Source organism: Mastomys coucha, unplaced genomic scaffold (genome assembly GCF_008632895.1).
Source record: "Mastomys coucha isolate ucsf_1 unplaced genomic scaffold, UCSF_Mcou_1 pScaffold17, whole genome shotgun sequence".
NCBI classification, from domain to species: domain Eukaryota; kingdom Metazoa; phylum Chordata; class Mammalia; order Rodentia; family Muridae; genus Mastomys; species Mastomys coucha.
This window is the reverse complement of record NW_022196899.1, coordinates 34,307,458-34,316,935: the sequence shown is the minus strand read 5'-3', so window position 1 is coordinate 34,316,935 and position 9,478 is coordinate 34,307,458. Positions and strand designations below refer to the sequence as shown.

At 40.9% G+C, this 9,478-nt stretch overlaps 1 non-coding gene across 1 annotated transcript; it reads left to right on the top strand.

The window, feature by feature from the left end:
- Nucleotides 1-4,953: 4,953 nt before the first annotated feature.
- Nucleotides 4,954-5,072, top strand: LOC116095163. Its single transcript, XR_004120485.1, has one exon. It is a non-coding gene; the product is annotated as a 5S ribosomal RNA (ribosomal RNA).
- Nucleotides 5,073-9,478: the final 4,406 nt, after the last annotated feature.

Sequence of the window (9,478 nt, the reverse complement as noted above, 5' to 3'; positions counted from 1 at the left end):
CTCACTCGAGATGGGGCAGGCAGATCTTTCAAGGGCAGTCTGGGGTAAAGAGAGACAAGTTAAACAACCAAAGGGAAAATAGAGGAAAGAGGGAAGGGGGTGAGAAGTAAGAGGGGGCTAGGCTTGCTCCTCTGACGCGGGCTTCTCTACCAGAGGGTTAACAATAGACATTATTGCAACCTGTGGATGCTGCACTGTGGGGTCCAAAGCTGAACCAAAGCAACAACAGCAGATGGAATCTGGGTGCTTTACGACTTCCAAGACCCTTCTCTAGCATCGCTGGCTGTTTCTGAAATCCCAACCACCACTGGCTCACCCATGCAGCACTACCCCAGCGGCCATCTGTGTTTTCCGTGCCTTAGGAAGAACATGCAGCCTGGGACAATGAGTGGCCAGCGGCTCAGTGGTGCGGTACTTGCCTAACCCAGGGCAGAGCTCTGGGTTCTATCCATAGCACAGGAAAGGAAAACCAAAGCTCAGAGTGTCTTAATCACTGGCCTCTCTCTACGTGTTGGATGCAATGGTACCCTTCAATGGTAAATGCAAGGACAACATATACCTAGCAAGTATAGATCTTAAGTGTGTAAACAGGCAATGCATTCACATAACCAAGAGTTAAAGAAATGAGAGGAGATATAAACTATTAGGGGGGTGGCTGCACAGGAAGCAGGTGTCTGACCTTTAGTGACAGCTATATGGTTAAATTAAAATCACACCATAAATTTGAAAAACTGTGCCAATTCTAAAACAAACAAAAAAACCAAAAAACCAAAAAAAAAAAAAACCCCAAAACAACAACAAAAAACAAAACAAACCAACAACAACAAAAACAAGCCAACAGCATTTCAACTGATGAAAACCAAACCCTTTCTTCACAGGGTAAAACAAATCAATTGAATAATGTCAATGTTAGCAATAAACAACGGCTTGAAAGTAAATGGCTATGGATGGTTCACACGATGTAACACATTGGTTAATCATGATCTCCGGAGACAGGGTGCCTGGACAGCTGCTTCTGGGTGTCAGGAAACTATTCTTTCAAAGGTGTTTTCTCTCTGAGTTGTATGTGTTGTTTAATATTAAGGAAGTAGTGATTGTTCACATTCATACTGCACTTAAAAGCGAAGGTTGTAATAACTTGAAAAGACCTTCAGGTCAAAATACAAGGTGATGTCATGGTGCTTTAAAGCATGTAGGAGTCTTCCTAGTGTGTCATCAACTGTGGAGCACAGATCTCCTGCAGAGCACAGGGTTCTTGAACCATCCAAGCATGAAGCAGAAGTAGGACTTGTTTCTTTTGAACTCTCCTGACTAGAAATGTATTGGGTAAATTAGTGATTAGCTTTTTTAGAGACAGAAATATTGAAATCTCACTTTCTTTAAATATAGTAATTTACTTAAGGGGATGGGGGTAATAGGGTATTACACCAGGAGGAGAGAGGCTCAAGCTTTTCAAAAGGAGTTAGTGCGAAAAGCCCATTGAGATGAAGAGTCATGTACACTGAATGTGGATCCTGTATCTCAAGATTATTACTGTTGTTTTAATTTTGTGGCATTTTTAATATGTATGGCATTTTGCCTGCATGTAAGTCTGTGCACCATGTGTATGCAGTACCTGAAGAGACCAGAAGAGGGCAATAGGTCCCTGGAACTGGATTTTGAGATGCTTGTGAACCACCTCGAAGAGTAGTTAGTTGCTCTTAAATACTGAGCCATCTCTCCACCTACTGAATACTATTATTTTAATGGATAAGGCAAATCAAATGGATCCTGTCAATTCCATTTGTCTTGCTTGGATATTCCTGATTTTTCAATACATTGCTCCTTTGGATATTGAGCACTCAGACTGGTTATTATATCCTTTCTGTTTAACTCACACCATGGAGTTTTCCATGATTCTCAGAGGAAACGAAGACTTTTTAGTTTTGTTGGAAGACCCTGGGCAATCTGGTTCTCACAAACTCCTCCAATCTTTTATCTTCCTGTCTTGATTAGTTTTTGTCAACTTGATGCTACCTAGAGTCATCTTGGAAGGGAAATAGCCTCCATCAGATTGGCTTGTACTCAGGTCTGTAGGGCATTTTCTTGGTTACCAATGATGTGGGAGGGGCCACTGGGAGGACCCACCCCACTGTGGGTGATGCCATCCCTGGGTAATGGGCCTGGTTAGTATGAGAAAACAGGCTCAGCTCAGGAAAGCAAGCCAGTAAGCGATGTGTCTGTAGTTTCTGCTTCAGTTCCAGCCTCCAGGTTCCTGTCCCAAGTTCCTGCCTCGGCCTCCCTTCCCAGGTTGCTTCTGTCTGTGGTGCTCATTACTGCAGCAGAAAGCAAACCATGCTGTTCACTTTTCCCCTGGAATGTGGTTTTAGCTAGGCTGAAAACTCATCTTTTAGAATTGACATCCTCTCTCACCTGCTTTTTCTCTGTAAAAGCAAATTCCCCTTTAAAACTCTGTTTTATAAACTTTAATGTTTATTTTATTTTAATTTTGTCCCCCACTCCTCTTCTGTGGCATCTTGGGTCAGGTAAGGTTTAACTTTGTGGCAGGGTCCTTTCTATCTCCAAGATTCCACTGCGAGGCTTCTGAGAGCCTTCCTTCCCAAGTTTATTTGGTAGATACTCTGTTTCAGCGACAGGAAGCAGATGAGGACACATGTGCATCATCTCACACTGTGCCCCGTGGTCTGTGCTATCATTTAATATCAGCTGAAACTAAAAACTGGACTTCTAATGCCATCCTAAGCAGGTCTGTCAACGGTGTCACTGAATTTTATTACCATGTTTTGGCATTTTCATTGCAACATTCTTTCAAGAACGTTTCCCTGGGATGATAATGAAAGCTCCGTAAATCACAGTACAAAGCCCCCTCCTGCTGACACATTCTGTCTCCTGGTCCAGGCCACGTTCTGCAGTGTGCGGCTTTCATGCTGCCTTCTTTGGGGAGTGGGCACAGAGAGGCTGTTTAAAAATATTGTGCTTGGGCTGGGGAGACAATGCAATCAAAAAGTGCTTCCGTCAAAAGCATGAAGATCTGAGCTTAGGGCCACGCCTAGTCCACACAGCACTGCTGTGTGTGTGTGTGTGTGTGTGTGTGTGTGTGTGTAAGGGGAAAGTGGAGGACCTGGGCGCAGAGGGTCAGGAGGGGCAACAATAAGAGCAAAGGACTATGACATACATGTATGCAAACGCCATTATGAAACCCATCACTTTTTATGCCAACTTAAAAAATTAATTATCTATTTCTTTTCTAGAAAGAAATATTATCTATGACTTTATTTTAGTGATTTATTTTTCCCCCTTTGTTGGCTTTTTTTTTTTTTAAATAACATTGCAATTTGACCAGTCTGTGGTAACTGGGAGAAAATCAGATATATAAATAGTTTATAAATACAATGTAAAGCCATTCACGTGAATTTAAAAGATGATTTAAGAGAGAGCTTTCAAACAATCATCCTAACCCATGTTAAAATAAGAAAAAAACAAAACAAAACAAAACTTTTCTTTGAAAATAAAGCAAAAGAGCTCCACCTGGTGGTTAGCAGAAGTAATGCCCAATTTCTATTTGCTCATTTGGAATCCTCTATACTTCGTATATATAGCATAGCTGTTGATGCAGTTTCTGAATAATAAGGAATTAGTCCATCTTACTAATTATCTATTTTTTGAAAATGTCTTGTTTTAATATTAGAAGGTTTTAGAAACTTCTCTCCCGCACCTTCCCTGCACACTGTGCGTGGTGGGGAAATCACACCAGACAGTATAGGGTCCCTTATTACAGGCTCTGGAATCCTTCCTTTCTTTGGCTCCTGGTTAAGCCACGCCTCCCTCCAGGCTACTGTCCTCCGGACCTAGCACAGGAGGGTAGACATAGACTGCACCCTGGGGGAAAGGTGGACTCTGTCTGCGCACTTAGGACAGCTCTCCTGGACTTCTAGTTTCTTCTTTTCATGCAAACATTTCCCTTTACAGAATCCTTGAACGTTAGACTCTGCTTTGGTGCCTGCTTCTCTAAGACCCAAGACTATGTTGAGATCTCTTCTGAAAGACACATGGAAAATGAAGATGTGGAGACAGGAGACTTAGATTCTAGGATTTGGACTGCCTTGTTTTCAGTGCCTGGTGCTGAAAGGGCAGAGGTGTCCTAGGATTCCAGCGGGCTCAGAAGCTCCAAGGTCACAGGCAGTACTTCTGAGGTAGCCTTCTGCTTCACTGTTCACTGCAGCCACCATGGCTTTTGGACTGCAGTGACTACGCGTCAAGACAAATCCCTTTCTGTGAAGAGCTATGGATGTCATCTCTGTAAACACACAGCACGTTACACTTAAGCATAAGGGCCAGTTCCTCTGGGGAGTCAGAATCGTCGTTGGACTTTTGTCACTGAAATGGGAAGGACACCACTGTATTGTCACCGAGGACCGTCCGTGCTGGGCAGGGGTAGGAGGTTTATGGTTCATAATAGAAAAGCCACGGTAAGTTACAGCTTTTACAAACTGCAGGAGGGTTAGCACTACACAGTGCTCTTGCTTGTCTCCTAACACCACATGGTGACAGGATCCTAGGAAAATAAGCCTTCAGGTCGTGGGGCAGAGACAGAAAGGAAACAACATGGGGTGGAGAGTTCAGACAGAGTCTCTGCTTTGCTGCTGGGTGACCTCAAACGTGGGTGAATCACATGCCGTCTTTAGCTTGTTCTGTATCTGTCAGAGAAAGAAATATCCATCTCTGATTTAAAGCAAAACAAAACAGAACAACCCCTTAAAAATACCCAAAATAAAAAACAAAAAAAACCAAAAAACAAAACAAAACAAAATAAAAAACCAAAAATCCCACTTGAGAACATTTAAACTGAAGCACATTTTATTTTTATTATTAGGCTTTTATTATTTATCATTAGGTTTTATTATTATTGCTTACTTTACTTTTATGAAATTACCTACTAAAGAAAATAAGTGTGTCTACGGCCATACCACCCTGAACGTGCCCGATCTCGTCTGATCTTGGAAGCTAAGCAGGGTTGGGCCTGGTTAGTACTTGGATGGGAGACTGCCTGGGAATACCGGGTGCTGTAGGCCTAAAAGGGGGGGGGTGGAGAGATGGCTCAGAGGTTAAGCGAACTGACTGCTCTTCCAAAGGTCCTGCGTTCAATTCCCAGCAACCACATGTGGCTCACAACCATCCCTAATGAGATCTGACTCCCTCTTCAGGTGTGTCTGAAGTACAGCTGTGGTACTTATATATAATAAATAAATAAAAAAAGAAAATAAATATGCATCTTATTATTTTATTAGGAATTTTTTTGTACCCCACTCCCTCACTCCCTCACCCTTGCCCCCATAATCCCCATACCTCACCTCTGCAGGCAACACTGGCTTTGAACTTACTATGTAGCTGGGCTTGGCTTTCTATGCTTTCTGTTTTCACTCCCTAGATGTTGGTTGGGCCTCCAGGTGTAAGCCTGACTCAGAATTTCTTTCAAATATTCTGAATCAATTATTTAAATAGAAATATTGACCTTACTTTCTTTCTGCTCTGTAATATATGGATTATTTATTAATAAAATCATGTCACTTAATTACACTTGGAAGGTTAAAATGGAATAAATATGCGTTAACTTGAGTGCCTGACTTGTAGAAAACATAAAAACAAGGGTGGAGGGAGATCATTTCGTACTGCCTGACCCCTGAGGCAGGGGATGAGAGCAGATCTCTTTGTAGACAAGCAATGAATAACATTTTTTCTCTAATAAATATTTTTGGTGTAATTTCATAGTTTTAAAAAAACTTGTTAAGAATTTATCTCTACAAATTATATTTTAAGACTATAATCTTGATATTATGTCCTGCATGACTTATTCATTTGTAATGGAAACATAAAATGATAGCACTCAACTCATCTTTATGCCTTATGCGATCCTGGAACATATGACATTATTATGAAGTCCTTGATGTTGTACTCTGCTTAATCTAAGCAGGAAGAGAGTGACAATCTGAGATGCTCAGGAATGCACAGGTCTTGTGGGGTACAGGGAGTCAGCTCAGGTCATCTGAGGAGCACCCTTCCTTCCCTTTGATTGGTCCACCCTTTATATTCCTGGGTTAGACCCTGGCCAAGGTTCTCTTCTGTGCCCATCCCTTGGTCCTCAGATTGTGAAATATCAATTCTACTTGATGAGTGGCTGGGTTGGCATCTCCATGACTTGGAATGACTGCTGGTATATAGAGAGTTAAGACAAGACCCATTGGAGTACTGCAGTTTGGCACCTTCCTAGGTGAGACATATCGGTTTCCTGTTTTCTTTCTCCACCACAGCCATTGCCAACAAGGGCACTCACTCCACACGGACACTAGATGCATGTGCAAATGGGGTTTATATTATAAAATAGAAGCTCTTTGTAGGCATATACAGGGGTGGCTCTTGAGACAAACTGTATGTTGTGCCTTTGAGAATGGCTCTTGCAACTGCTTTAGGGTGGTGTTAGCTGGAAAGGAGGCCAAATGGCATACTATGTATATGCAAAAAATTCTTAGGCACCTTTCTGATCTTCACCACTTGGCATATAATACTGTAAATCTATTATTTAAGTAATATAATATAATATTATATAAAACACTTTACTTATTCAGATTTTATTATTTATGAGTTATTTATTTGTTTGTTTGTTTTTGAGACAATCTCACTTCATAGCCTTTACCCTCCTATAACTTGTTAGCCTAGGCTGGCCTTCTATTGGTGATCTTCCTGCCTCAGCCTCCCATTCACTGGTATTGCAGGTGTGAGCCACCATGTCTGGCAATTTTTAAGTACTTTTGAAATCTTATTTGAACAGACAATTATTCTTTCTGTTCTTCAAACATGTATTCCAACAAACACTAGAGGGCATTCATCGCTCTTCTCAAAAACATAAAATGCCATGGCTTGACACAGCTGAGGAAATCAAGGTTTTCCTCACTTTTATCCCTGAATTTTTGTGCTTTTACATACATTTTTTCAAGTTGAAAGGTGATGACATTAACACATCCTGTCCCAGCCTTCTGGAATTCACTTTTCTGGGTGAAAATCTAATGGAAGTTGGGTAAAGACACTCTGTGTAACTCAAGAAACTGCCTTTTGGATATTTGAGTTCTGTCTGTCAGCTGAGTGCTTTCATTGGTAAGGATGGGACAATTCGTTTGACAGCTCCCCACCTTCAGGGGAGCGCTCTCCTGAGTAGTGGCAGTCTGGTGGAGAAAGTGGAGGCCACAGAGAGCCCCAAGAGAAAGGCAAGAAGAATTCTTTCAGATCAAGATCTGGAGAACAGTAGAAGTCAGCCCTTCGGTTTTATCTGATGGGACATCCCAGGCTAACAGGCGAAAGGAAAATACTATGAAACATTCCAGGCTCTTGGGCCTCATGCTTTTGTGTATGGGATATCTGATTACAGATCATCTACCTCGCTTCCACTGTGTTCCTCAGTTGGCCACGTTATAACCTGTTTCCTAACTCTATGGACCAGCACCATGTGACAGGATTAAGGATAAACCACCTTAGACATAAATGCTAGCATTCCAAACCAGGTCAATAGAATGTGACTTGGATTGTTCAGTAGACCATGTTGGGAATCTGTTATTCCATTAGGCTGAGGCAGGAGGATGATTTGAGTGCTTAAAGCATGTGAATTTGAGACAGGCCTGGGCAACAGAACAAGTCTCCATCTCATAGCAAAACCAAAACCTCTCAAACCAAAAGTAGAAAATGCATAAATTCAGGTTGTACTTTTTTTGAGAGAGAGAGAGTGGGGGTAGGGGAGTGGTGGGTGGGGTCAGCAAATTGATGTTTGCTGGCTATGTTTTTAGTACTCCACACACTGAAACATGCCTGCTGACTTTGTGTTGACAAAACCAAAATCAGCTGCATTCCAGATCAAGGTTGTGAACCCAACCAACCCCCTGCGTATGATATGAGCATTGCTAGCCTGGTGAGACATTTAGGCCTCTTCAGCTGTGTCCCCTTTGGTTTCTTGGGTCATTACACTGTTGCTGATGTTTCTAACATATTACTTATGTTAAAACTCTAAGAAGTGTATATAAGCTTCCTGTAACAGGACAATCAATGTTCTAAAATTGCTGGCTATAAATTCAAAAGTATTATGCTGGGCCAAGGACCTTTTAATTCTATGAAGCCATCTAATCTTTAGATTGCTCTTGCCAGTTAGTTTGTAAAGCCATCCAAGTTGCTTGTATTCTTGTGTCATGCCAATATCAGAAATTAGGGCAGGGATATGGAACTTGCCTGATGTCCTTTTAAGGAAGAACAAAAACAAAGATCTCAGATTTATAGGGATTCTTTTATGTAAAGACAATAACTTCTCAGCCTAATTTATTTGTTTTATACTGAAGTAACACAAAAGTTCTAAGATATCTTAACAAAAAATTACTTCTGCATATCCTTTATTAGAATTTCCAGAGTCTGTAGACTGGAGTTTGGAATTGAGGATGAGATTGCACAGAGAGGTTCTGTACACTCCTTTAGGATAGTTTCATGTTCATTGTTAAGTGAAAAATTCACAGCAAATACTGTATATCTTTTGTTAACTCAATTATGCATATAACCTGCATGTTTTCATGTTTGCAACACAACATTTTCATGCAGGTTGCAGGTTATAAGTACATTCTGTGTTTCTAAACACTTTATACTATTACTATTTAATCAGACAAAGTACTTTAACTATTAAAAAATTATATAACTTAAACACAGACAGACAGGGAAGTAGGCAGACAGGCACACACACACACACACACACACACACACACACACACACACACACAACAGGTCGTCCATGTCTGTATTCCCAATATTCAAGAGATAAAGGTAGGAGGATTATCAACTCAAGGCTAGCCTTGGATGCATAGCAGGCTATGTGTATGTGTGCGTGTGTGTAAATAACTTGCTAGGTACACATATAGTGTGTAAAGAGTCTCAAAAAAGCACATGAACATGTTTGTCTTATAAGAGGATTGAAAAATAATAGAGGCAGGATTCTGGAGTTTTAAATAATAACAATGCATATTAGATTTACAAGAAGTCTTTTTAGATAGAAAGATTCAGTACCTTGGGATGCATGGCTGATTTCCACGTGCCTTGCATGGTTGATCGGCTGGCTTGTTCATAGACACAGGGGTACTTCAGATTTGCCGTTTTTTTTTTCTTTCTGTACTCTACCTAAAAATGTAGACACAAATAACATTAAGTAAAGGGCTGGTGAAATCTGTCATGTTCTTTATCATTGACAAATATAAAAGAATGTCTACCATTGGAAGCATTCCTCCTTGTGACTGATGTGTTTATGAAAGTTTCTTTTTCTTTTTAACTATGTGTATATATGTGTATGTGTGTGTGCCTATGTACATATATGTATGAGTGCTCGAAGAAGTCAGAATTGGGTCCCCTGGAGCTGGAGATACAGTGGTCATGAGTCTTATGCCCTGGAGACAAAATTCAG